Source organism: Triticum dicoccoides, chromosome 3B (assembly GCF_002162155.2).
Source record: "Triticum dicoccoides isolate Atlit2015 ecotype Zavitan chromosome 3B, WEW_v2.0, whole genome shotgun sequence".
NCBI classification, from domain to species: domain Eukaryota; kingdom Viridiplantae; phylum Streptophyta; class Magnoliopsida; order Poales; family Poaceae; genus Triticum; species Triticum dicoccoides.
In genome coordinates this window covers 587582264-587595638 of record NC_041385.1, presented here as the reverse complement: position 1 = coordinate 587595638, position 13375 = coordinate 587582264, and positions in this window count along the sequence as shown.

Genomic DNA, 13375 nt, shown 5'->3' with positions numbered 1-13375 from the left:
ATCTTGGACTAGCCACGATCGGAAACCAACTTCCAAGCGAGGCCGGTTTTCATCCGGTTGGTTGTGTATCGTGGAAGGTACGTACTCCTAATTAGCAGGGCAAGAAGAGGGACTCGGACTTCTTTTTAGAGGAGGACTCCAGAGTACATGCTACATATACACAGGCACCTAGACATACATAACGTACCAACCTACTCGTCGGAGAGCTTGTTGGATCTCTCGTCGTCTCTCGGTCAATGGGTGCCACCGCCAGCCATCCGTCGCCGAGGGACGAAATGCCGCTCCACGTGAGGATCTCCGACTACTCCAACTTGGTGCGGGTGCCTCTGCTTCACCGGGAGACTGTCCGCACATTCTCCTTCGGTGGCATCTTGTGGATAATCACAGTGGAACCGAAGCAATTTAACGAGGGTCTAGCAGATCGCATCCATGTCTGGGTCGACCTCCACTCCCGGTTCAGGTACAAACCAGACTTGGTGCTCCAAGGTATCGACATCTCCATGGAAGTCCTGGACGTGACCGGCGAGAACACCGTCTTCCACGAGGAGACCAATGGGATGCTGGAATCCGATAGGGTCTTGATTATGGTCCTGTACAGGAGGGAGCTGGAGGCATCGTCCTGTGTCCGCGACGACACCTTCACCCTCAGGTGCACTCTGACGAAGCAGCAGGCAACTTGGTGGCGCCTCTTCTCCAAACCTAACGAGCCCGCGTCCTTGGAGCCGCAGGTCGCCATGGTCGGATCCAACATGCTCACCATCGGCAGCTTCTACAAGCTCAAGGCCACGCTCCGGGGCGGGGAGTGCACCTACTCCACGCATTTCGCCGTGGGAGGGTGCAGATGGTACTTCCAATTCAGCCCCACTGGGGTAATTAGCCTCGTCCGCGCGATTAAGGGCACGGCGCCGACAACAGCGGAGTTCAGTTTTGAGCTCGAGGGGGTGGTCAATTTGGAGTCTGAAAAGATGACTCACACGTTCAACCATGACAACTCTAGATACTTTTATAGATGCAGGCTGGAGCCAAGCACGTCGGCCATGGATGACCACCTCATTGTTCGGTGCCGCCTCACCATTATAATGGTGGAGAGGCTAAGCTTACCCCATGCCACTATTGCGGTTGAGAAGATTCCACGAAAAATAATGGTGGAGAAGCCGAGCTTGCCCCCTGCCGTCATTACGGTGGACAAGATTCCTCAAAAAATAACGGTGGAGAAGCCGAGCTTGCCCCCTGCCGCGATTCGGATCACCGCCACCCCGCACACCGAATCAGTACAAACTCCTCTACTGAGCGCCATGTATGACTGAGACAAGAGATCTGCTTGGATTACAAAGCCAATGCAAAACTAGTTCATCAATAGGTGCAAGCAATAATTTTTGTTTTTGTTTCAAATTTGAAGGAAGTGCCATTGTGTTCATACTAGGTTTCCACGTTATTATTAACTAGTAGAATGCCCGTGCGTTGCCACAGACTTTTGAAATATTTTACTAGAGTTATGTAAACATAATGCATGTTAAATTTTACATGTAGAACAAAATATAATGTGGACACAATCGGGTAATAATTTAAGTCCAGTTCACTTGCAACGTAAATAATTTACATGCTAAATGCCCGTGGGTTGCTACGAGCCACAATGCAGGAAAACAAATGAAACTTAAGATTATGTAACATGTAACATGGATAAGGTCATTAGAACCGTTGAGAAGATAACTATGATCTCAAATTTAACAAAACCTAGTTGAGTTCCCGTACATTGCCACAGATAATGCAAAATATAGCCGCAATAGTCAAACCATTCTCTTTCGTAAAATATATGCTAAATAGCTAAGGCACATCCGAGCAGCATTGCTGTAGTTCGGCATGTGTTTGCCTTCTCTGATGTTGTGTTGCTTTGCCATTGCGATGGATGCGGAAGAATTGAGCATGTCATCATAATATTCACAGCCATTAGAGAATATGTGGCAATGAGAACTCATGTCGTGACTATGGTGCTCCAACTAATTTCTAGGGCTGCGACTATAGGCTTCACCTTCACAATATTTGTACTCTCCAAAGTCGGCTTCACCTTCACAATATTTGTACTCTCCAAAGTCGGCTTCACCTTCAATGGCATCGTGACAAACATGAGAGAATTTCTTTCACCCCCTCCTTGTCAAGCACCGCACACCCCTTCGCCTTATTCCTCCTCACCACAAGTGTGTTCCGCGATGTGATGATACATATCATCGAATGGGGAAGGCAAATATTTAGTTGATGTAGAGAAACACCGTCGGTTCACAGATTAGAATGGTCACCATCGTTGCTATCATCCATGCCTTCTTCACCATGTCTAATTGCGGCATTGATAGGAGAGGGAAGATAAGGAGAGCAGAGAGGTCATTAGATCATGTTGAACCCGTATGCAGTTTCCTTAGTTTGGTGTGATGGGTTCAATCGTGCGGTGCAGTTTGCCGCCATGGAGGTTTCTCACAAATCATATAGGAGCTGGTGTTTTCTTTCCTCATGTGCATGAAGCAATCCTTATATTTGCATGCCAGTAAACTGGTTAAATGAGAATTACATACTTTTTTGGTTGTTGTCTTTGAATAAATATAAATTTATACAAGCAAAGACATGAACTCACTAATCTCATAGACTTTGACAAAATACAAGTTGCCGGTATAATGGGAGAAGACACGAGTGTGGCTTGTCATTGTCAAAATAGGAGAACTATCTAAACTTTGATGAAAGAGATTGTTGGCATGTTTTTATCAAAAAAAGAAAAAGATCAACAAATATAAGATTTTTTTGAGAGAAAGCACAAAGCACACTTGTAGAAACCATCTCTGGCACAATTGCTTGTTGCTCTCATAAATAATCATCTTTCTGGAAGGAAAAGTTGCAATTACAACTTTCAGCTTAACTAAAACTCCCGCACATAAATTGTTCCCACTAAAAGAAAAGAGAACACTACTGCATGATGCTGCTAACACGATACTACGATCAGAGACCCTTTGACGAAACTCTGTGTGATGCATTAATCGTAAACGGTGATGTAAAAAAACCGTCAAAAAATATGCAAAACATTTGCGATGGCGGGTACATCAAACATGGTTCAGATTTTACTTGCGTGTGCGATGCTGGGCATACGGTTGATCCAGACGAACTGTTTGTGATTATACAGAACAACAGAAACGGGCAGCCATATCAATGTGTGTGCGATATACGACATACAGTTTGCTCCGATGAACTGTTTGCTATTAGGGAAAGCAACAGAAACGGTCAGCCAGATTAAGGTGTGAGTGATATACGTTATACGGTTCACTCGAATGGACTACTTTCGATTAGGGAAGAGAACATAAACGGTTCAACTTAACAAGATGTGTGTGATACGCGGCAAACAGGCCCGGAGGTTAATTTGAAAACAAGTACACAAAGATTAATTTGACATACATGACTTATAAGTTTCACAGAAATTATATCACTTCTTTTTTGGAAAACATTTGATTGCGTTGAATGTATATAGTGCTCCGTCCTATTAGTTGAATTAACCTTGAGTTCCATGTTTTGGAAACATGTCGTAAAGTAACGGGATAGACCTTCATGGAGGGGATCGTTGCAGAAAATAAATTTTTTCTACGCATCACCAAGATCAATCTATGGAGTCATCTAGCAATGAGAGAGAGGAGTGCATCTACATACCCTTGTAGATCGCGAGCGGAAGCGTTCAAGAGAACGGGGTTGATGGAGTCGTACTCGTCGTGATCCAAATCACCGATGATCCTAGCGCCGAACGGACGGCACCTCCGCGTTCAACACACGTACGGTTGGGAGAGACGTCTCCTCCTTCTTGATCTAGCAAAGGGGGAGGAGATGTTGATGGAGATCCAGCAGCACGACGGCGTGGTGGTGGAAGCAGCGGGGATCTCGGCAGGGCTTCGCCAAGCTCAGCGAGAGGGAGAGGTGTTACGTGGGGAGAGGGAGGCGCCAGGGGCTTGGGTGCGCAGCCCTCCCTCCCCCCTCTTTATATAGGGGCCCTGGGGGGAGGGGCGCCGGCCCCCTAGAGATCCAATCTCAAGGGGGGGGGGCAAGGGGGGAACTTGCCCCCCAAGTCAGGTGGGGCGCCCCCCACCCCCAGGGTTTCCAACCCTAGGCGCAGGGGGAGGCCCATGGGGGCCGCACCAGCCCACCAGGGGCTGGTTCCCTTCCCACTTCAGCCCATGGGGCCCTCCAGGATAGGTGGCCCCACCCGGTGGACCCCCGGGACCCTTCCGGTAGTCCCTGTACAATACCGGTGACCCCCGAAACTTTCCCGGTGGCCGAAACTGGACTTCCTATATACAAATCTTTACCTCCGGACCATTCCGGAACTCCTCGTGACGTCCGGGATCTCATCCGGGACTCCGAACAACTTTCGGGTTACCGCATACTAATATCTCTACAACCCTAGTGTCACCGAACCTTAAGTGTGTAGACCCTACGGGTTCGGGAGACACGCAGACATGACCGAGACGACTCTCCGGTCAATAACCAACAGCGGGATCTGGATACCCATGTTGGCTCCCACATGCTCCTCGATGATCTCATCGGATTAACCACGATGTCGAGGATTCAAGTAATCCCGTATACAATTCCCTTTGTCAATCGGTACGTTACTTGCCCGAGATTCGATCGTCGGTATCCCAATACCTCGTTCAAGCTCGTTACCGGCAAGTCACTTTACTCGTACTGTAATGCATGATCCTGTGACCAACCACTTGGTCACATTGAGCTCATTATGATGATGCATTACTGAGTGGGCCCAGAGATACCTCTCCGTCATACGGAGTGACAAATCCCAGTCTCGATCTGTACCAACCCAACAGACACTTTCGGAGATACCTGTAGTGTACGTTTATGGCCACCCAGTTATGTTGTGACGTTTGGTACACCCAAAGCACTCCTACGGTATCTGGGAGTTGCACGAGCTCATGGTCTAAGGAAATGATACTTGACATTAGAAAAGCTCTAGCAGACGAACTACACGATCTTGTGCTATGCTTATGATTAGGTCTTGTCCATCACATCATTCTCCCAATGATGTGATCCCGTTATCAATGACATCCAATGTCATGGTCAGGAAACCGTAACCATCCATTGATCAACGAGCTAGTTAACTAGAGGCTCACTAGGGACATATTGTGGTCTATGTATTCACACATGTATTACGATTTCCGGATAACACAATTATAGCATGAACAATGGACAATTATCATGAACAAGGAAATATAATAATAACCATTTTATTATTGCCTCTAGGGCATATTTCCAACAGTCTCCCACTTGCACTAGAGTCAATAATCTAGTTACATTGTGATGAATTGAACACCCATAGAGTTCTGGTGTTGATCATGTTTTGCTCGCGGAAGAGGTTTAGTCAACGGATCTGCGACATTCAGATCCATATGCACTTTGCAAATATCTATGGTATTGAAACTAGAATTAAAGAGATGCATGGTAGGTAGCTAGATAGTACTACTTAATTGATTATACCTTGGGTCGAAAACAATGCAGCCTTTATCTCCATTCGCCTGAAACCTCTTTCGAATTCCTGAACTTTGCCCAAGCCCTGCCCGCCGGCAAAGAAAATGAATAAACGAGTTATTAAATAGTTGATATCAGGAAATGACAAACTAAAGAGGCCGACATATAGTTAATAATGATTGAAATTACCTGTCGACTATCCCCTTCACGATTGTGTAGTCGCTCTTATCTTTAAGTAGTGAGTCCAGTATTTCAACTGTTCCTTCGTCAACTTTAATGATTAACAAGATCCAATGATAACTACATGCACACACGTTTGCATGTCTTAATTAAGTGGGCATGTGCATAACACTCATCAACTACCCTAAACCCTATACACTTAATTATTAACATCTACCTAGCTAGTAAGTAAAAACAGAATTTGTAGTACAAGACAGTGTGACTTGCGTGTAGTTGTAAGGAAGTAGTATATGTTCATTGGTATTGAGGTGCTTCAAGAAGTCTAGCATGTTTTTCTCTACATCTGCTTTATACCATTCATATGTCCATGTTTCTTCATTAACGGTATTTGGGTCAATGAACCCAATGCCATAGCGTCCAACTTTTTTCATTTCATACATCTTCATCCTGCATAATACCACAGAAAAGAATATAGTGAGGATAATTACAGGTAATGATCGATCAATGAGCACTACATCTAGCTTGAGACTTGAATTACAGAAAGAAATCACTTACAGATAATAGCAACTGACGATGGATTTGTCGAGTGCGTCTTGATTGAATAACTGAAATAGTTCTGAATACTCAATGGACAGAGCTAGCTTATTGAAGTAATATTCTTCCTTGACTTTCACCATGAGGCCCTCTCGATTGTTACTCTTGGTAATTTTCATGTACCAATCATGCAATTGATACATTCTCGCTGGGAGGTTCTTGACCTCCTCAGGCTTGACCAAAGGTTGGCCGCGGACATATTTCCATTTTATGTCCTGCTCTTTAAGCTTAGGCATGGGCTCAATCTCGAGGAGTTGTCCAACAGTGATACCCAACATTTCAGCGTTCCGTCTATGCTCGTCGGTTATTACCAACTGACCGGCGCCGGTACTCTCATGTGTTGGTACAACAAGCGGGGGGATCGATTGTGCCGCCTGTTCTCCTAGCTGGGAATGGTTTTCCCGCATTTTTGGCCAGCTATTTGGCTCGAGCTCGAGATCGACCCCTTTTGTTGTGCTCGATGTGCCTTCCTGATTTGGCGCTCATAGTCTGAGTCAACAGGCTTGGGAGCTGGTGCTTGCGCCATACGAATAAAGTGGTCAATCTTATCCTCGGGCACTTTCTCCCTTGGCGGCGGTGCCGGTTTTGGTGCGAAATGGGCCTCCACTTGGGCCTTCACTATGGCTTCGTTTTGCTCCTTGGTCATGTCGTAAGGCCTCTGTGGAAGAGGCGCGAGGCTTTTTGGATCATATTGAAATCGCTTGCCTCCGCCTGTACCTCCTATACTACCTCGACTTGTAGCACTACGCACCATAGCTGCGACTGCTCTCTTCCATGATTGTTGAGGCAGCGGAGACGACAGATGCGGTGTCGGACTTGGAGGAGGAGTGGCACGCGTTGGTGGACTTGGAGGAGGAGGAGTGGCCTCACGCGTTGGCTGAGTTGAAGCAGGAGGAGTGGCCTCACGCGTTGGCTGAGTTGAAGCAGGAGGAGTGGCCTCACGCGTTGGAGGAGCGTGAGTCGTCTGCTCCTTGTCACCTCCTGGAATTTCAAGCTCTAGCTGACGCGGTGTCGGTGGCCTTTGAAAGATGATGCAATCCTTTCTCCATAGGATGATACGATGTATGGCCTCTCCTAGTGTGTGCTCCTCGTCACCTCTAGGAATATCAAGCTGTAGCCCCGAATATTGGTCCACCACGTCATCAACCACGACACGAGCATAGCCGCCTGGAATCGTTCTGCAATGGTAGGTTGCTCCGGGGGGATTTGCATAAGCAACGACGTCCACCGCCTTCACGGATATGTTCTTTATTTTGAAGTGTAGCTCACAGTTAGTGTTCTCCATGATGTCATCCACAGGGTATCTATCCAGCAGTGTGTCGCCCGGGGCGGAACCCACGCTGCTTCTCGGCATGGATGAGACAGTGCTATCCAATGCTGGATCATCCGCTAGATGCGGCCGCTGCTGAGACCCCTTTCCTGGCTAAGCGAGTCGATCTGCTGCTGCTGCCTCTGCAATTTGAGTGCCAAGTCCGTGTGCACTGATTCTAGGCCTTGAAGCCGTTCTGCTTCCTGCTTCCTCTGCTCGTCCTCCAGCTTCTTCTTCTCCTCCTCCTCCATCTTCCTTCTCGCACGGCTTCTGTAGTCGGTGTTCCACTCAGAAAAGCCCTCATACCACGGAACAACGCCCTTGCCTCGTGTTCTTCCGGGGTGTTTAGGATTTCCCAGGGCGCGCGTAAGCTCGTCGTTCTCTCTGTTGGGCGTGAACACCCCCTTTCGAGCTTCTTCTATTGCTTCAACTAACTTATTATCGGCTCCTTAAGACATGCCTTCTTCGAAACCTCGCCTGTCTTCGGGTCTAACGCACCCCCATGCGCATAGAACCAACTTCTGCACCTGGGGGGCCAGCTCAATGTAACTGGAGTGACATGTGCAGCCAGCATCTCTTGTTCAGACTTATCCCACTTAGGCATTGCCACCGCGTAGCCACCTGGCCCCAGCCTATGGAATTGCTGCTTTTTTGCGGCATTGGCCTTGTTTTTTCTGGACCATTCCTTAGATAATCTGATTCCTTAAATTTCACAAAATCGTCCCAGTGTTCTCTTTGATTCTCTAGTGTTCCCTTGAATTCTGGAGTCTTCTTTCCCGCTTTGACATAGTTATTCCATACAATTTTCTTATGGTTGTTGAATGCAATTGCTATCTTTCTAAGAGCAGCGTCCTTGACTTTCTCCACATCTGCAGCTGTGAAATGATTTGGTAGGGTGAAATGTTCCATGAGATCTTCCCAAAGCGCTTTTTTTGCTCTGTTATTGACAAAAGTAAGATCTGGACGGGGCTTTGATGGCTCTTTCCATTCTTGAAGGGAGATCAGGAGTTTGTCCTTCACAAGAACTCCGTACTAACGAACGAACTTGTTTGCAATGTTCTTAGGCACTATTGGTTCGCCATTAGTTTTGATGGCATCGATGTTGTACTTTACGCCCTGCTTCAACTTTTTTCCCAGGCCTCACACTCTGCCTGTAGAAGATTTGCTCGATCCGGAGGGCTGAAAAGAAGAAAGATCGATTCGTTAATATATCTTCAAATCATTTAAAACATGTCATGATCACCAGATGCCTGCTTATATACATATACCTCGCCGGTCTCTGTTTTATCAAGATTTCTTCGCCATCATAATCATTAATTTCTTCGCCATCATAATCCATGACTTCATCAATTCGGTCGTCGCGATCGAATATCATATCATCACCCTCCCCGGTATTGTTCAGATATTGGGAGCCATCATCTTCTTCATTTCGATTATCTTGTGCGCGAGGGGAGCGTATGATCTTGAACAAGGCCTCTTCTCCTTCTCTGTCGGTATTGTCCGCCATAACTTTTATTTAACAAATCCAGAAGAAATATAAAACAATTTAGTATTCAAATTACAATATGCATGCATGCAATCAATAAGAGGAAATCCTGAATCATAGTACATAATATGCATCGTCTCGAATAATAATCTCGAATACATCATCTCGAGTATTATATATCGAATACATCACTAGCTAGCTAGCTAATAAAGATCGAATACTACAGAATAATCTAGGCCACTAGCGGTTCCTGAGGCGCGGGCGGTGGACACCCAAAGAGAAGGAACCATCACAGGATCATAGCTCCGGTCATCTCCCCAAAGACCCTGCTAGGTATTGGAGAACCTGACATCCATAGCAGCCATGTAGCGACGGACGTGCTCGTCCTCCTCCCTGACATGGCGACGCACCACCTCCAGCGGGCCCCGCTCCCTCCGCACCAAAAGCGGCCCACGGGAACGCCACCAAAGGAGCTCAGGGTCGATGATGGGACCCGGGTTCCTCACCAAGCGGCGAGCCCCTGAAGGTAGCACCTCCAAGTGCCAGACCCGCGGAGCCCAGTCCTGGACATGGGTCCTCTGAAGCAGGGCGTCGTCGCGAACGGGTCGACGGCGAGGATGCGGGCCGGGCATCGTCGAGAACAAATACTATACGCCATAAAAGTAACATTTTTTAAATGATTGGATTGTGATTTCTTATATGCAAATTCTAAATTTGTATAAGTAAAATTATAAGAAACTAAAAACTAACATTTCTATAACATTTCTATAACAATTTGAAATTAATCTAATTCATCTAGCTAAAACTAAAATTTCTAAAATTTCTGACATTTCTATAACATTTCTAACATTTCTATATACTATTTGACATTAATCTAATCTAATCTAATTAATTCATCTAAAACTTTGTATGAAAAACAGAAAACAGAAAAAACTAAAAACTAAAAACAGAAAAATTGTGTGTGTATGTGTGTGCGCGCGCGTGTAGTGTGAGTGTGAGTGTGTGTGTGTGTGTGTGCGCGCGCGCGGCCGGCGGCGGCGGCAGCGCGATGGATTGGAGAGAGGAGAGGCCGGGGGAGGGGCTCACAACGCGTGCGGGCGAGGTCGAGGCGACGCCGACGACGAGGTCCAGGCGACGACGACGAGGAGGAGAGGTCGATCCAAGGCGAAGGCGAGACGAGGGGCCGGACGGCGATGGCGCGGGACGGGGCGACGGGGATGGCGAGATGGTGGCGCGGGACGAGGGCAGTGACGAGGGGCGGCGGCGACGGGGCAGAGGAGAAGAAGCAGAGGGAGAACTGACGAATTTTTTTGAAGTGTTTTCTTATATAGAACCTACCTTTAGTACCGGTTGGAGTGGTACTAAAGGTCTGTTTTGGCCAGGCGAAGCGGCGGGAAGCACACCCCTTTAGTACCGGGTGGTGGCTACAACCGGTACTAAAGGCCCCCCCTTTAGTACCGGTTGTAGCTACGACCCGGTACTAAAGGGGGTGCGCTGGCGCAGGTGCGGTGCGGGCAAGTTTAGTCCCACCTCGCTAGCCGAGGGCGCCCCGCACCTGTTTAAAAGCCTTGGCGCAGCTGCTGTATCGAACTCCTCTCTATAGCAGGCTTCTGGGCCTAACTCCGCCTCTTAGCTCTGTGGGCCTACTGGCCCCTGCAGGCCTGCATCCTGGCCCAACTACAGGTTGGGTTACTAGTCGTATGCAGGCCGCTGTGGCCCAGTAGGTGGGCTTTTTTTATTTAGTTTTTGTCTCAACAAAAATTAAGTTTTTTTCTTTTCTACTTTATTTATTTTCATTTATTTATTTCTGAATATTTTTCTTTACGTAAAAAAAATTACAAACTTTCTGTTAGTGCGAGTAGTTTCCAAATTTGAATAGTTTAAATTTTTTTATTTAGTTTTTGTTTCAACAAAAAATTAGTTTTTTATTTTTCTACTTTATTTATTTTCACTTATTTATTTCTGAATATTTTTTCTATAGTTACAAAAAATTACAAACTTTCTGTTAGTGTCAGTAGTTTTAAAATTTGAATAGTTTAAATTTGAATTATTTGACGAACTAATTTGTAGACGAAGTGCATCCAGTTTTTGCACATAAAATTTCTTCGCGTTTCAAATACCAAAACACATAAGTACCCTAACTATTACAAATATTCCCTCCGGTTTGTTCGAAGCGGCACTTTCCAGATATATAAGTCTAGAAAGTCACTACAGAAGAAAGTGATGACGGTGAAGCCTATCACATGCCAGTGTGGGATCTTTGAGAGTGAAACTTTTTCTTCGCGTGTGTCCCTTTGCGCCGTAACAATGGACAATCTTCATCATTTAACTGGATGCTCAGATCAATATTCACTGTGATTGGAGCAATTTCATCAAACTTTTCATAATCTTCTGACATGTCTGTCTTGTCATCCACTCCCACGATGTTTCTTTTCCCTGAAAGAACTATGTGGCGCTTTGGCTCATCGTATGATCCATTCGCTTCCTTATCTTTTCTTTTTCTCAGCCTGGTAGACATGTCTTTCACATAGAAAACCTGCGCCACATCATTGGCTAGGACGAATGGTTCGTCTGCATACGCAAGATTGTTGAGATCCATTGTTGTCATTCCGTACTGCGGGTCTTCCGTTACCCCGCCTCGTGTCATATTGCACCGAAACAAAGGGACCTTCAAACCACCTCCATAGTTAAGTTTCCATATGTCCTCTATGTAACCATAATATGTTTCCTTTCCCGTGTTGGTTTAGCTTCGTAGTTTTGCTTCTAACAAGATTCAAATAAACTGCACCTTCTTGAAATGTGATTGATTGTTCTTCTTGTTCTTTCATTTTATTCCAAATAAGGCAGTATATGGTCGCTTTGAAATGATCAAATATATTCCTTGCTGATTCTACCATTGTTGCCAAGATCAAATCATCATTCTAGGAAATTTAATCATACACGTGACAAATAACCTCTGATGCCACCAGGTCAATTTGTGCTCTGGACATGCGTTGATTCTGTGCATATGATGATACAAACAGAGTACACCATAACTAAGTCTTTTTTTTATTCAAGAGCTCCAGTCCCCCAATTTCAGAAATGAAATTGAAAATACATCACCCGAATGAGTCACACAAGACGGCCATGGCCAAAACCAGCCATGCAACCACAGTAAGGTAGCACATCTATTGCAAGGACTAAGATGCAATGGTTCAACTTGGAAACACAGCTCCCAGCACAGAAACTACTTACAATCAGGTCACCAGAAAAACACTAGAACAGAACATGAACCAGTTCAAAATATTGCAGCTAAAAGGAGCCACACTCAGGTGCTTCTACTGCATTGCTCACTCCCGAGGCACCTTCAATACGTAGGACCATTGGACCCCCTGCCTCAGCTGAAAAAATTCACTGGCCACCAGCGTTAGGATAGTGTTGCTGCATTGCGACGGTGTAACTAAGTTTTCCCAAATAAACAAGTTGTGGTTATTTGAGGTTTGTCCCTTTTCAAAGGCATACTCTGGACGATGTACTTAATTAGGTGTTATGACCGGCATGTTAGGGGCTTAGCCCAGTTAGTTGTGGCTTATTAGGGGCTTAGCCCAATTATCGTTATTAGGGGCTTGGGAGTCAAGTAAACCTCTCTATATAAGGAGAGGAGATGTATCAATCTAATCAAGCAAAGAAGCAATCATATTTGCTCGGCTTCCTTAGGGAGCCGGGAGACCTAACCCTAGCCGCCTCCTTCCTTGCGCCATCTCCCTCTCAGCCGCCGCCTCCTCGCGCACGACGGCGCCCAGCCGCCGGCGGCCGCGAGTTCGCCCATGACCAGCTCCCTCCTTCCCCTACAACCTCCGGCCTAGACCCGGTAGAACCCTAGTTTCTACCAGTTTGGTATCAGGTAGCTCAGTTCCGATCATGTCTTCCCCGCCGCCCACCCCGTCGCTTCCACTGCCGACCGGCACCACTGCGCCACTGCCAATCTCTACCGCGCCGCTGGTCGCATCCTCCGGCGCCGCCACCGTCCAGATGCTGGCGCCTTCCACCGCACCACCGGCCGCCGCCTACACCCTGGAGGAGATCACCGGGGTCCTCAACGACCTCGTCACAGCCGTCCAGGAAATCCGGCTGTACCTGACTAGCCCCTACGGGCCGCCGCCGACCGCCGCCACTAGGCCGCCGGCCCTACTGTGGTACTCGCCGCATCCAGGGGCCTCCGCGGTGTTCGCTGGGACGCTGCCCGCTGCCGCCTCGCAGTGGCCGGCGCCGGATTCCGACGCGCCTCCAGCGCCCGTCGCCGCCTCCGCGACGCTGTGGCTGTC